The sequence below is a fragment of the Papio anubis genome, chromosome 17 (assembly GCF_008728515.1).
Source record: "Papio anubis isolate 15944 chromosome 17, Panubis1.0, whole genome shotgun sequence".
Taxonomy (NCBI): domain Eukaryota; kingdom Metazoa; phylum Chordata; class Mammalia; order Primates; family Cercopithecidae; genus Papio; species Papio anubis.
The window spans coordinates 16,941,606-16,957,581 of record NC_044992.1 but is presented as its reverse complement, the minus strand read 5'-3'; the positions used below and the strand labels follow the sequence as shown (position 1 = coordinate 16,957,581).

Sequence of the window (15,976 nt, the reverse complement as noted above, 5' to 3'; positions counted from 1 at the left end):
TCCACCCACCTTTCTATCCATCCACGTGTCCATCCATCTACCGGATTTACTGCACCAGGGATCACACAGATGTGTCAGCCCTGGCTAGTCCTACCACTTTCTCCCGCTGGCCAGTGAGTCTGTCTGTCTCATTCTCCTGGGCCTCCACCTCCACTTCCTCCTACTCAGGTCTCTCTGCTCTGGCAGGAGCATACCGACCACCTGTCACACTTGGGTTTTGCTGCTCAGTGATGTCCCAATCTCCCCCCTCCACCTACTAAACCCCCACCTTGCCCATACTAAAGTCTCCATACATCCTACACCCAACCCTGCCCATCATTACCTGCCAGATGGGCCTCGGGCACCTTTTTTCTGGCATTCCCTGAAGCCTGGTAGCAGGCCTCCCTACGAGAAATGAATCCCTAAGGTCCTGGGCAGCCCTGCCCTGCTCTGGGCTCCCCATATTTAAAATGTCAGGCTGCTTAGTCTCTGTCTTCAGTATCTGTCTTGGGGACCAGGGTCACTCAGTCCTGAGGCTGCTGGATGAACAAGGAGATGTGCATTGTGTATACCATTAAGGTGGCAATGGAAAAGCCCAAATGCCTGCTGGGGATCACCAACCTGGCTGGAATGTCTTCCCTTCCCTCCCCAGTTTCTGAGTGATGAGGAAGAGAGAGTTCCCCAGGTGGCTGATGACAGCCCACACAATCAGGCCCCCACCACCTCCTGCCCTCAGTCCCGCCTGTTGCCCCACTCACCACTTTGCCCCTTGCCATTCCTGAATTCACCAGGCACACTCTCACCTTAGGGCCTTTGCACTTGTTGATCCGTCTGCCTGGAATGCTGTTCCCCACCTTCTAATATACGATGTAATTTACATATTTATGTATCTGGTGGGTATTTTTGTCTGTTTGTTCCTTTGGAATGGTTCCTGGTACACATTCCATAAGCACTTGTTCAATGAATGAGTTAGTGAATGCATGAAAGAATGAGGTTAAACCAAGCCCTCCTCCCGTAAGCCTGACCAAGCCCAGGGTTTCTCTTCTTTGAGCCAATAGTTCCACTGGAGAAAATGGGGGTGGAGGTGGAAGATGAAGAACATCAGGGCCAGGACACGTCCTAAGACTCACCTGACATCGCTCAGTGAGTACCCTTCACAGATTCCAGGTCGCTCAGTGAGTAGCCTTCACGGATTCCAGATTCTGGGGATGGGTGTAGAGGGATGGGATGGTGGTGGGTGGCTTGTCTCAAAAAAGGGCAGAGCCTGTCATTTGTTCCAGGGGCTTCTCTTGTTCCCTGGCTCCCTGGGGACTCCCTGGAGCTCCTGGGGCAGTGGTACAGAGGGGTAGTGATTCAGCAGGGGTGCCATTCACATCTGCCAAAGGGTGATGGAAACCACAACCTGGCCAGGGCCCTTCCACAAGTGGTATCATGGAGAGTCACAAGACAGTACCCCAAGGTCAGGATCTGACCATCCCCTAGAGGAGAAACCCAGGCTGAGAGCTTGCAAAGAACTTGTCAAGACCACAGCCACACAATTGGATCCCATCCGACTCTCAATTTCAAGATTCCTTGCTCACCTCCACCAAGCATAGTGCATGGCGTGTGGCAGTGCAGCAGCTTAATATGGATCAAATGAATGGAGTGGCAACCTCACAATTCAAACCTAAGTGTGCATGAACCCCAAAGTCTTGCTTACTCCATCAGACCCTACTGGCAGGATTCCATGGGATCATGGTGCCAGCACCCAGCACTCAAATGTTGCTGGAACACCAGCAGAGGAGGCTGCCTGGCTGGCAGGCTTCCTGCTCCCTAGGTTGTGACTTCACCTTTCACCAAGAGTCTGCCCCAAGGGAATTGGGATCCTCCCTTGCTGGGTTGGTAGTGGTGCTCACAGGTTTAAAGGGCCCAGTCCTTCCTGGTGAGGTGTGACTGTGTTCTGGAGAACCTAGGTCTGGTACAGGTCAGCCCTTTTTTTGCCAAGCACTATCTCAATAGCTGCTTTCATGCAAGTGTGTGTCCAGACGCCATTCCAGAGCTAAATAATAAACAGGAGCTGTTGACCAGAGAGGCAGGGTGGGTAGAGGGCTGGGGACTCTAAGCAGGGTCCTAGGGAATGCAGGCAATGGAGCCAGCCAAGGACAAGGCTCGCTGACATGCCACCAGGGACACCCAGGTGGAAACAAGGGAGAGGGAGGCCCACCAGGCCAGGCTGGTACACTACAACCCAGAAGTCGCATTCAAGCTTAGCCCTGGTCTGGTAAGCCCCACGCTGGAAGCCTGCAGGCCTGAGGTCAGATGTGGGCCAGGTTTTAACATCTATTCCACATATGTTTATTGAGTAGTGGGGCAGCAACTTCAAATCTCTATGTATCTCCCCCCCACCCCGTCAGTCAGCCTCATTTCAGAGACTGGATCACTGAGGTCCAGGAAATGCACTTGCCCCCAGTCACATAACTTGAAGGTGGCAGAACTATGCATACATTGGCTTGGTACATATTAACTAAGCACCTACTGGACGCCAGGTTCCATTCTAGGAATGAGACAAAGCTTTCGTTCTAGTCTTGACAGACAAGAAACAGAATGAATACGTAAATAGTGTAGTATGTTACCTTAGGTGAAGCATGCTATGGAAAAATAAATAAAGCCAAGGAAGGGGACTGGGAGCATCTGCAGGAGCTGTTTTTCTACACTGAGTGGTCAGAGCTCATACTTAAGAGCATTTGAGAACACACTTGACAGACGAAGGTAGTGAGGCATGCAGCTGTCTGGGGGCAAAGCTGTGCAGGCAGAAGGAAGAACAAGTGCAAAGGCCCTGAGACAGCAGCCAGGCTGGGATTTTCAAGGAATGGCCAAGAGGCTAGTGTGGCTTGAGGGGAATGAGCGGAAAGAGATGGGGGCAGAGAGGGGACAGGGGGCCACACCTACAGGGGCTTGCACACACACCACTGCAGGGACTTTGGCTCTTAGACTGAATGAGATGAGGCGCTTCTGCAGTGTTTTGAGCAGGGGTGGGACACGCTCTCCCTTGGGTGGTCAGTTTCTCCCTGTGAAGAGAGCAGATGTGAGGGCAGGAGCAGAGAAGCCTGCATCCTGCACTAGTCCAGGTGGGTAATGATGAAGCCTGGCCAGGGTGGGGCCGAAGAGAAGGGGTCAGATTCTGGATTTATTTTGAAGGCAGGGTTAGCAGGATTCACTGACGTATTTTGCCTGAGCAACTTGCAAGAAGGATGGTTACGGCTGCTGGGATCTGCCATTCATGCTAGTGGGGCTGGTGGGAGAGCAAATGCCTCAGGAAGGAACCCTGCCCCCCCTCAGCCTCCACTGTGCCTGCCCGAACACATTCATGCACTTCGTGCCAATGTGGTAGCTTAGAAAACTGCTGAAGAGGCCCCATTTTTAATGACTGTGCCAGGAGCTGTGCCCTCTCCGAGTCAGCAGGGGGTCATGTACCCCAGTCACCTTCCCAGTTTCCCAGCCTTAATATCCCCTTTTTGTGAGCATGTTGATCCAGGTCTGCAGCTGCCAGCCCTCTTGCCCCCATGGGTCCAGTTTTGTCTCCCAGACCAACTGCCCACAAATACCTCTTTTGGTATACATTTATGGAACCCACCATGTTCCAGGCGTTGTCCAGGGCACTGTGGGACAGCAGGGAACAGAACAGACATCCCTGCCCGTGTGGGGCTGGCATGGTCCTTCAACAACTACAGCCCTGTTCCCTTTTCTCCCTATCAAAACCCTCTAATGCCAAGCACTTCCTGAGCAAGCTGGGGCTACCATGTGGAACTGAGAGCAAAACACTCGAGAAAATGCTTTTCTTTGAAAGCAAAGAGCTTGATATTTTAGCTGATGGGGGTGGGGAGCATCGGGAGTATAGAGATCCAAGTTCTCTTACATTTTTGGAACATTTTCAAATAGTTTTTGTTCCCCTCAGTGTCCCCACTCCCCTGATTGCAGGATGGAGGCTGATCTGGCCCACCCACCCTGACCCATGCAGGTTCTGGCTGGAGTGACCGCAGAAGGCTTGCCTTGGTGGCCACCTCCCCACCAAGGGAAGGGGGTGGGAGGGAGCACATCTCAGTCTCTGCCCTGGTCTGGGGTCTGCACAGGAATGCTGGTGTTGGGCCAAGACTGAAGCGTCTTCTGCCTGCCTCTGATCTGAAGGACCTTTGATCTCTTCTGTCTGTAGTTTTCCCTGCCATCTGTGTGTCTGTCCATCCTTCCCTACTTGACTGCAACAGGCCACCAGCTGAGGTCAGTGCAGCTTCAGGCTCAAACAGGGCAGAATCCGAGCCTAAGCCCCCTCGACCCCCACTGCGGACCCTTCACTAGACATGGGCTCCAGGAAGATGGCCCCGCCTGCAGGCCTATGGCTGCACCTCCACGCAGCCTCCTCCTCCTGAGGCATCCAGACTATGGGTATTCATCTTCCTTCCTCAGCGCCAGCGTCTGAGTGAAGTCAAAGCTGCTGAACTTGAAAGAGGCAAGGCCCTGGGGTTCAGAGAACCCAGGTGGGGGGCAGGAGGCTGGCTGGGGAAAAGAGAGGACTAGGCAGCTGCAAAGGGAGACAGATTGGGGGCTGGGGAGGATGACAACAGATGAAGGAGAGGGGAAAGAAAGGCAGGAGGAGAGGGAGGGAGGGTTACAGAGCCACAGGGCCAGGGATCAGAGGGTGCCTAAGGAGAGGCACTGAGAGGCAGGTAGGGGTCTTCTCCCAGCCTCACTTGGGAAGCACTGCCCTGCTCACCCTGGCACGGTCCTTGGCAACCTTTGTTCCCGGCTACAATGAAGCCACACACTCTGGACACATCGGGCTGGCTGGGGTTCGCTGCCATGGCCATAGGAACAGCTGGGCACAGGCCTGCTTGGTAGCAGGACCCACAGGTGCCTTCTTGCCCCTGCCCCTTGTTCCCAGGGCTCAAACCTACCCCTGGGCCAGGGAGCCACCAAAGGGCTTGGGGCAGTGGTGTGGCTGAGGCCTAACCTGTCGTCTGTGCCACACAGACTGATCTGCAACTGCAGCCACAGACTGACCCTTAGCCATGGCAGCAGCCACATTCTGACTCTTGACCCTGGTCGCTGTGATCCCTCCCCAGTCCCAGCAACAGACTGACTCCCAGCCTCTTCCACAAATGGACTTCTGACCTCAGGCACAGGCCTCAGCCACAGACATCTAGCTGCTGCTATAAACAGACCTCTGAGCCTGCCACAGCCTGAGCCTCAGTCCTGACGCGGGTGGGGTCCCCCGGTGGTGGGCATCCCGTGGGCACATTCCACCAGGCTGCCCAGGGACATCGGGATGGGCCCGCTCCATGCCATCCCACCCTGAGGTGAGTGGCAACATCAACCCCACCAGTGCCCCACGCTAAACCCACGGGGCTGTGGTGACCACAGCAGAGTCCAGCAGCACCACACAGGAGGCCCCTCCATCCTGCCCTGGGCCAGCGTGTGCAGGCCAGACACACACGCAGACACACCCAACACAAAACACACCCAGAGTCAGACAGAATCACACAGTTACCTCATACGCAGCCCCCAGACCCTCCATACAATGTGCACCCAGACACACAGGCACTACACACATGAATAGACACGAAACCACACACACATGCACACAGACATGTGTGTGCACACACACAGAACCCTGTCCCCCGCTCAAGCAGGGCACACACATCCAGAAACATGGGTACATACATCTGTGTGTATACACACACAATCATACAGACACACACATACCTACATGCAGAGATGTATACACATATACACATGTATACATATAAATGACACGTGCACATGCAAGAACATGCAGATTTCTCTATGTAGAAGTCCACACACACCCAAGTGTCAGTCACCTGCCTTCACACGTCTTTTGTTCCCTGGCCCCAGGGCTCATGGGTATCTCCGGGTGGCTTAACCACTCCACAAGTGACCCCTCCAGCCCCTTCCCAACTCAGCTCAGAGCTCCATGGGCTTCTGCCCTCCCTGGACTTGATGGCAGCAGGGATGCTGCCTCCAGTCCTTCTCCTGGCCCCAGTTGGGTGAAGACCTCTCAAGTCCCCTGACTTTGTCCTGACTGGTGGCTGCAGCTCCTGCCTAGACTCAAGCTGGCTATGACATGCCCTTACATCTTTGGCATGACTTGGACAACTCCTTCTCTGCTAAGGGAAACCCATTTCCCCACTACAGTTTGTCATCTGCAAAATGGGTAACAGCGTGTTGCACAGCCTTCTAGCACCCCTCCACTCCTGACAGGAGGGCACAGAACGGACAACAGGAGGTGGATGTGGAACAGAATATGTGGGATTCCCAGGGGCGACTTGGCCCTCTCACAGTCTCCAAGTTCACATCTGCAAAGGGGCGAGGATCGGATCGGGCACAGCCTCTCTAGGGCCAGGATGAGTCCAGGGGAAACTTTGAATGGAAAGCCCTTTCTGGGCAGCATCTGAATCTGTGGAGATCACTCCTGGAAGGATGGAGGAGAAACTGCTGGAAGGTCAGGAGCAGGAGGGACACTTGCTGCTGTGCTATCTGAATTTCTACCACGTGAATGGAAGGGGCCGGGGAGGCAGAGGAAAGACGCCAATGACCACACCACTCCTCGAGCTTCTCCTCCCGGTCTGGTGTCATCCCAGAATGCCCTGGTGGAACCCAGGTGGCTGCACCATGGGAGGGGGTGGCGTGCAGAGCTGGAGCTAACTCTGCCAAGCAGCCCACACAGAATCCTCTCAGCCATCCTCTGAGGTGGGTGTCCTTAGCCCATTTGAGAGATGCAGACACTGAGGCTCTGCATGCAGAAGAGAGAGAGAGGCATGGGCCTGGGTGGAACCCAAACCAGTGTCCGGTCTCACAGCTTGTCATGGGGCTGCTTTGTACCTTCTGCACCAGGGCCCAGGTCAGAGGAGCCCAGCCCAGGGACAAGCACAGAGGAAACAGGCAGAGCCCCTGGCTTCAGATGTCCCCTGGCTCTCCAGCAGAGGACCAGGTAAAATGATGGCTCTTGGCCTCCCACATACCTTAAGCCAGAAAAGGCATCCCCTGCTCACCCCCAGTGCAATTCCTGGCTTGGGCCTGTCCTGGCTGTGTGCCCCTGGGCAGTTCTACACCCTCTCGGAACCCAAGTTTCCAGAACTGAGATGACGGATTGCATTTCTGCTCCTGCTTACCTAACAGAGGGTGATGTGGGTGGGATGGGAAGCAGCATTCTAAACTGGGAAGTCCATGAGGTGGAAGGCGACATTACTACTTCTCTCCCCAAGCTCAGCAAGAAAGCTCCTGGGCTGAGACAAGGAGAATCCTCCCAAAGCCCGCACCTGCAACGAGGCAGCTTGGAGAGCAGACCTGCGGACCAGACCCTTCACCCGTCACGACAAGTGGATGGCCCGAGCTCAGCCCACAACCAGGATTTCCTTCCAGTCCTGCTTCTGTGCCCTTCTGCAGGGGAGAGGCTGCCTGCTGCTCAGCTTCCTTATTCGACCCACAGTACTCCCACAATGTGTGCCAGGAGGCTCGCATCCAACTGCTTCCCATTACGTTTCTGAGCCTCAGGTTTTTCACCTTTAAAATGGGGAAGAATAGCAAGGCCCGCCCGGGATGTGCTGGTGATAAACAGAAATGAGTGCATGAATGTCACTCAGGGTTGGCCACGCCACAAGCCCTCCGTAAATGTTAGCACTGATGATTATCATTCCTTCCTGGACTATGGAGAAGTTTGAGTTTTCAATCTCCAGGATTAGTATCAAATTCCAATTTCACAGCCGTGGCCTAGACACTGAATGTGGAAATCCTACTTGGTTGTGCCACCAGGGTACAGGCCCACCCACGCTTTGTCCCGAGAGCTGAATGACCACCGACACAGGCTCTGGGCTGCTGGTCCTCCAGTCTCTTCAGAACCTCCCAGTGGCCAAGGTAGGCAAGGAGAGGCTGGGAGCCCCCTTCTGCAGACCCAGATACTGGGGTTCAGAGAGGGAGCTGAGGAAGCAACAGGAAGACAGATTTCACCTCCATATAAGGAAGAGCTTGCTAGCAGGCAGGGCTGCCCAGAAATGGAAGGAGGGAGCTGCTCGGGAGGTGGTGAGCAACCTGCGGCTGAAGGCATGCAAGCAGAACGGGGCAGCCTCTGGGTAGAGGCATCGTGGGCGGCTGGGACACTCTCCAGAGGAGGGCCGCTGGGATCTCTGGTCCTGTGACTTGACCAAGGCCATGTGAGCGGGAATGGAATTCCAGAAGGTCAGAGCCGGGGACCAGAACAAGCTCCTGCTCCCAACCTCCCACGTGAAAGCCGCGCAGCTGGACGGATCCACAAGGGCTAGAGAGAGAGCCTGAGCCCCTCCAAGTGGCTCCCCCATCCCTGGCCCTAGTCACAAAGTCTTTATGTTTTTAGAGACAAATGCCTACTTTTAATTTTTAAAAATTGAAAAGTACACACAAGTAGAATGACCAAAAAAACAAACAAACAAATCCAGAATCCCCTTCACCCTGTGATAATTACTGTGAATATTTCCTTACAATCTTTTATTTCTAAAAATATTTATTTATTTATTTATTTTTTGAGACGGAGTTTTGCTCTTGTTGCCCACACTGGAGTGCAGTAATAAGATCTCGGCTCACTGCAACTTCTACTTTCCAGGTTCAAGCGATTCTCCTGCCTCAGCCTCTTGAGTAGCTGCGACTACAGGCATGCATCATCATGCCCAGCTAATTTTTGTATTTTTAGTAGAGACGGGGTTTCACCATGTTGGCCAGGCTGGTCTCGAACCCCTGACCTCAGGTGATCCGTCTGCCTTGGCCTCCCAAAGTACTGGGATTACAGGCATGAGCCACCGTGGCTGACCTATTATTATTATTTAGAGACAGGATCTCACTGTATCACCCAGGCTCTAGTCTCGAACTCCTAGGCTCAGGTGATTCTCCTGCCTTGGCCTCCCAAGTAGTGGGGACCACAGGCACCATCATGCCCAGCTCCTTGCAATCTTTTCTATGTGCATCCAATTTTGCTTAGAAATCTGGATGTGCTTTAAAAAAATTTTTTTTTAGGTATAATTCACTCACTATAAAATTCACCCTTTTAAAGGGGACAACTCAGGGTTCTGGTATATTCATGAAGTTGTGCAACTATCACTGCTACCTAATTGCAGAACATTTTCATCCCCCTCCCAAAAAGAAACCTGTTCCCATAGGCAGTCACTCCCCATTTCCCCACCCCCACCCCCGGCCATTGCTCACCTCCTGTCTGTCTCTCTGGATTTGCCTGTCCTGCGCATTTCATATGAGCGGAATCATATGATCTGCAGCCTTTTGCATCTGGGGCTGGTGTGTTTTTAATGTACAATTTTCTAATCCTACTTTCACATAGCATTATACACAGTCACCATTTCCATTTACTACCAAGTCCTTAGAATCAGTATCGTGTTTACTGTTTGCACACCACGGAGAGGCTTGACCACAGTTTCCTCAGGTCACCCTCTGGTGACTGCCCCTATCCTGTTCAGGCCCCATCATCACTCAGTCAGATAAGTGCAATAGCCCCTTCTGGGCCTCCTAGACCCACCCTTGCTCCCCTGAGCCCTTACAACACCCAGACAGAGCCTGTTAAACCAAGTCAGATCCTGACCCTCCCACACTCAGAATCCTCCGTGGCTCCCACCTCACATAAGACTTAAAACCAAGCTTATACCACAGCCCACAGTCTCCTGTGCCATCTGACCTCTGCTACCTTGTGACCTCACCTCCTCCCACTTCCCAGCCCACTCCCACTGCAGCCACACAGGCCTCTAACACACCTAGCATAGCCCCACCTCAGGGCCTTTGCACTGGCTGCCCATTCCACCCAGATGTGGGCTCGGCCTTGCAGCTGCTCTCTGGTCCGGAGCCCTGCTTCCATATGCTTCCTAACACGTGATCACCTGATATATGTTTATTCACTGTCTTCTCCCACTAAAATGGCAGCTCTGTCACGTGTTGTCTTATTCGCTGATAGAGCCCCGGCACCTAGCACTGAGTTGCAGCTCAGTGACTATTTGGGCTGTTTCCAATAAAATAAGGAATGTAAAAGAAAAAATCCCAAGCGCCCCACCGCGCAGACGTTATAAACTGGTGGTCCTCTGCCTGCGGACATGTGCGGTTGAAACCACACTGTGCCTTTTGTTAATTGAGCCAGCATTTGAGAATCAAGAGCGTTCACATAAAAATCCAAATTCCAGCTTCTCTTGAAAACATGTATCTGGTCATCAGGGCCGGACAGTGCGTGACAGCCATCAGCAGGCACTAAGGGGCTGGGCCTGGGGACATTCCCACCCGCGGGTCCCAAGAGCTGAATGCTTTATCCCTCCTCGGAGGCCCCAGATGTGGTGCCGAGGAGGAGGGCTTGCCCTGGGAGAGAGCCCAGGCCTCACCTCATGCTCCTGCCTGATATCTGGGCCCTAATGCCCCAAAGCACCAATAAGGACCCATGCACCTTTATTCAAAGACTGGGACCTCCCCAGGGTCCCTACACTTTCTGGAAGCCCTTACAGCCACTGTTCCTTTGCCTGGAACTTCATCCTACGTCCTCTAAGGTTTGCCTCACTTTGTCCCAAGACCTGTCGAGGCCTCCAGCGCATTTGGAACGTACACAGGAGGTGTCCATCCCGCGTACACCTCCCACTTCCCTCCAGCTCCATCCCCGCCTCCCCAGCCCCTGGCAGTGTCCAGCATGCCATAGGCCCTGGGCCGCCTCTGAAAGGACTGAATGGCAAGCACCCACCTCCCCAACCCTGGGGAGCTGGGAGGACATGGGGGACAGCGCACACACAGGAGGGTCTGACTTGGGTCACATCAGTGCCAAAATGCATGTTTGTCACCTACTGTGCACCAGATGCCTCGGGGGCACAAAGATGAAAATCGTGGGGGACGGGTGGCCCAGGGGTGCTGCGGCAGCCGGGGCCTGTGTGTTTCTGCTGAGGAGGGACAACCCCCAGCCAGGCTGTGACCAGAGTTCTTCCAGGGCCTCAGTCTCCCCACCTGCACGCAGGGCTCCCCTATCACCAGCCTCTCAGGCCCCAAGGCTCAGCCCCGCCTCCCCACCCTGGAGAGGTTTTCCGGGTACTGCGGCCCTGCCTTCCCATCCATCAGGATTTTGCTGCATTCCTGTGAGTCATTCTCCAAACAAACCGTGTGAGGGAGAGAAAGGAGCAGGGGAGGGGGAGGAGGAGGCTGGGAAACAAATCAGCCCTACCTCCTCCCTCCCACCTGCCCCTCATCAACACCCCCGCACAGGCACATGGGGGCCCTCAGGAGAGCTCTGGAGTACGAGGCTGGCTAGCTTATGCCATGAACTTGCTGTGTGACCTTGGGCAAGAAGATGGCCCTCTCTGGGCCTCAGGAAAAAATGGCCCCAAAGGTCCCCACCTACAGAATGCACAGGCTTCCCAGAGGGCTCTGTCTCAGATGAGGCAGGGCCTTGTGGGAAGGGTGCCCTGGCTGCCTCCACCTTTTTACCTCATTTTCTCCACCTCTGAAATGAGGAAGGGGCAAGTCCTTGGTAGCTACAAGGAGCACATCTGCCAGGTGGGGCTGGGTGAGGCCAAGCCACCAGTGCCAGGGCCAGCAGGGCCTCCCCAGGGAGTCCCAGTCTCGGTGGCCACTGTGCTGCCATTCCCCCAGCAACAGCAGAAAGGCCACCACTGGCAGCCTCTGACTCACAGGCCCCCAGGGCCAGGAGGGTCTCTGAACAGCCCCCTGTACTCTGGGGTGGGGGATGGAACGCTGCTAAAAAGGAGCAAAAACCCCTCCTCATGGCCGCAGCTGTGACTGTGGCCATATGTCCACGTGGGGATGGGTGGTGGAGAGTGGGATGGGTGCCCCAGGGTCTCCATGTGGCTCAGCTCCCACAAGGGTCCTGGCTAGATGAGGGGTGTGTGCTTGGCACGCGGGCAGTCCTTCTCCTTGAAACGCTCTTTTTTTGTGGCTAAAGCCCCCTCTGGGCTCTGATTCCCTGTGAAAAGCAGGCTTCTGAGTCACCTCTGCTGCTGCCACCCTGGTGCCAAGTGTGTGAAGGCGCACGTGACCAGGTGCGTGTCTGTGTGCTCGAGGTCTTCAGGACCCTGACATGAGTGTGGCCGGGACTGGGCAGGTGGTGCAGAGTCTGTGTGTGAGGGTGTGAGAGGGGTGTGGGTGTCCAAGGGTTGACCACCCGTGGTGGGCATGTGGGCACGTCCGTGTGCTGTGAGCGTGGGGTGCGCCACCACAGGGCTGGCATCTAGGAATGTGCGCACGCCTGTCTGCTGTGCAGGCTTCCTCCTGAAGCACCAGCTCTTGGAACTGCCTCCTCCTGGGTGCTCATTCTATCTGGCTCCATGAAAAACAGGTTTCCAAGATTCTGGAAGCTGCATCCCCGGCCCGCACGGAGCTGATCTGGGGGCCCCTTAAGGTTCAGAGGAAAGCTCCAGGCCCTGGCACAGACAGTGCCTGGCCACATCACTTTAGACCTAGTGCTGGGGTTCCCCTCCCCGAGGCCCAGCAGCTCCTTGGCCCAGAGGAGGGAGCTCAGGACCAGAGTGAGGCCGGGGCCTGGAGGGGCATGGGGGCCCACCAAGGGCAGGGGAGGAAAGAGACTTAGGGTGCGGCTGCCCAGGATGGAACTGCAAATGCCCCACTGTGACCTGTCAGGGCAGCTGTGGAGAGGGTCAGCTTCTAGCCGGGACTGACGGTGGTCAACCCAGCAGGGAGGCTGAGGCAGGCAGGGGCCTCAGGAGGCTGGAAGGGTGGAGAAGAGAGTTGGGGTAGGAGTATCTGGGGGCCGGCAAGGGGCTTTTCTGAGTAAAGGTGAGACCAAAGAAGAGAGACTGAGAGGAGCCCGCCTGAGCATCCCCCATGATACGGCAAACAGCAAACAGCAAAGCCGCGTGGCCAGAACCCGGCCAGCTCCAGCTCTGCTCTCCCTAGGCGCTCTCAGCCTCGCAGCCTCCTCATGTGGACACAGATGCTATGCCCTCCTTGGGGTCTTTCAGTAGTGTCCAGCACACTAGGCCCTCCATCAGTCATTACTGTTGTCATAATGATGGTCCCCGGGTGGCTGCTGGAGCACACGGGAAAAATCCCAAGCTGGAAGCCTGGAATGGGCTCCTCTCCTTCCCTTCCACTCTCGGCCTCAGTCTTCCCATCTGTGAAGTGGCATGTCCTGGCCCACTCTGCATCTGAGGGTAGGAAAGGCCGGTGGAGGACTGACAAACTGCTCCCTTTGTGCCTGGAGCAGGGGTGGCAGGAGCCCGGGGCACGGGGTTCAACTCCAAACCCTGGCAGCTATAAAACTGTAATGTTTTGGTTGTTTCCGGATGGGCTGCAGCATTTGAGCAGAGAGAGAGGATGGGTCAGTTATGGTGTCCACTTACAGTGCCCAGCCTGTGACAGGGACCATGGTCTTCTAACTTCTGGGCCATTGCTCTGTGCCCCTCACCTTGACCAGAGTCCCTCAGTCACTAGAAAGAGTGAGCTGCCTGGAATCACAGGAGGTGTACAAGGAGGGGTGCGATAAAGTAACCCACTCACCCAAGATGCAGCCCAGGGGACCCCTAAGATTCCATGATTCTAGAACGGAGTCCCTCGCCAGGCACCCTAGCACACACCTGTAGTTCCAGCTACTCAGGAAGTTGAGCTGGGAGGATTGCTTGAGCCTAGGACTTTGAATTCAGCCTGGGCAACATAGTGAGACTCTGTCTCTAAGGAAAAAAAAATGTACATATATATATTATGTGTGCATATATATACATGAGACAAGAGGACAGCAATGTGCAAAAGCCAATTCCTTGTTCTTCCATTCTAGGCTGATTAGCACTAGTATTGTTAGAGAAAACAGGGCTTGCTAAGCAGCTTCTCAGAGTTCATCAAGGGGGTCTCCTCCTGGGGAGGGGACATGCCTCCCCTCCTGCTGCCACCTCAGGGTCAATATACACTTGGAGAGGACCTAGAAAAATGGCACAGGCTGACAAAGGGTGGCAGCAGGAGGAGGGAGGAGGAGAAGGATGGCAGAGGCAGAGACCCTAGAGGCCCGGGGTGCCCATTCCCCCGTTCCTTGGAGATGGAGGGTGAGGTCAGCTTGGTTGATGTGGCTGCAGCTTCTGAGGCCTGCCAGAGCCTCCAGGAGCCTTCTACTCCCCTTCAAGCCTGCCTCTTGCAGTCTCCAGCTCACTCAGAATGAAAGATAGAGTCTGGCCTGCATGGGGCTCACACCTGTAATCCCAGCACTTTGGGAGGCTGAGGCAGGTGGATTGCCTCAGCTTAGGAGTTTGAGATCAGACTGGGCAACATGGCAAAACCACATCTCTAACAAAAATACAAAAAAATAGTAGGGCATGGTGGCATGCACCTGTGGCCCCAGCTATTCAGGAGGCTGAGGTGGGAGGAACACTAGAGCCTGGGAGGCAGAAGTTACAGTGAGTTGAGATCACACCACTGCACTCCAACCAGGGTGACAGAGTGAGACCCTGTCTCAAACAGTCTTCTAGGAATCCTCTCCCCTCTCTCAGTCCCCTCCAGTCACAGTGGCTCCCCTGCTGTTCTTGCAACATGGAAACACGTTCCTGCCTCAGGACCTTTGCACTGCTATTCCCTCTCCCTGCAATGCCCTTCCCTTAGACATCGCAAGGTTCACTGACCTCCCTCGAGTCCTTGCTCACCTGTCACCTCGGTGAGGCCTTTCCTGGCACTCCAATTTAAAACTGCGCGCATCTCCCCCATCCCTGAGCCCCTTCCCTCCTCTACGTTTTTTCTCACTACATCTATCTTCTTTTTAAAATTAATTATTTTCAGAGAAGAGGTCTTGCTATATTACCCAGGCTGGATTCAAACTCCCGGGCTCAAGCGATCTTCCCACTTCAGCCTCCTGAGTAGCTGGGAATACAGGTATATGCCACCATGCCCAGCTAATTTATGTATTTTTGTAGAGGCGGGGTTCTGCTATGTAGCCCAGACTGGCCTCGAACTCCTGAGCTCAAGCGATCTGCCTGACTTGGACTCCTGAGTAGCTTTGGACTAAGGAGCATGCCTCAGGCCCGGCCTATCACCTTCTGAGAGGCTCTACACTTCACTCACTTAGATTGCTCGTCATTAGCTTGCCTGTCTCCCACTAAGACAGGAGCTCACCAGGGCAGAGATCACTGTCTGTCTGCTTACCCATGGGCACCTAGAGCAGAGTCCAGCTCACAGCAGGGTCTCAATAACTGTGTTTCAAATGCATGGATTAAAACTTTCCTGTTATACAAGATCAGCATTCCAATGGTGGAGTCTTTAAAAACTTTTTCCCTGTGGGAGTTTCAATTCTTTTTTTCCCCTGAGCCCACACAGAGAAGAAATGTGTGCCTCCCCCCCAGTGCAGGCCCCACCCTCAAACCAATGGTTTATCTATGGGCAGGACGAGTGATTCTCACTTTCCTTCAATGTCCTGTCTATTCACCAACCTACATCCTGGACATCTCCCCTGGATGCTGCTCGGGTACCCCAACTCTAATCTGATCCCTCAAACGTTCCCCATCACTGCACAGGGCACCCCCATCCAGCCCCCAGCTCCCTCGGGCTGCTGATGCGGCTCACAACCACTGGCCATCCAGCCCTAGGCTTTCCCTGGCCCTGCTCTTCCTCTTCAGACCCATGCCGGCCCTTGCCCACCTGGATCCTTGGCCCAGCCACCTACCTGGTCTTCCTCCCTTCAGCTGCTGGCCTCTCGTTTCACCGATGCACACCACTCTCATCATTCAGTGCAGAGCACTGCACACCCTATGACCCAGGGACCAAAGTCCCCCTCCAGCCTGGCCACTATGCGGTCCCACCCCTGCTGGCCAGACCCAACTGCCTGTTGCCTCCTGTCACCTGTAGGCCTTTCTCAAGCAGACCCACTTCCCCAAGTGCCATTCCTTCCCTCACCCCAGCTCTGCAAATCTGATTCCCCACCCCCAGCATCCCATAGGGGCTGCTGGCCTCTAGGCAAGCGCTGTGGCTCTGCAGAATGATCCACAGCTCCCTGCTG

General features: G+C 54.8%; 1 protein-coding gene across 2 annotated transcripts in view; it reads right to left on the bottom strand.

The window, feature by feature from the left end:
• The window catches only part of RAI1 (retinoic acid induced 1), a 130,081-nt gene that overhangs the window by 89,051 nt on the left and 25,054 nt on the right, over positions 1 to 15,976 (bottom strand). Inside the window, exon 1 of one of the 2 annotated variants that reach the window (XM_017950388.3) lies at positions 1,110 to 8,558. The exons of the other annotated variant lie outside the window; for it this stretch is intronic. The gene's annotated coding sequence lies outside the window, so the exon portion shown is untranslated. Of the gene's footprint in view, positions 1 to 1,109; positions 8,559 to 15,976 lie in introns of those variants that run through there. 2 annotated transcript variants of the gene reach the window in all.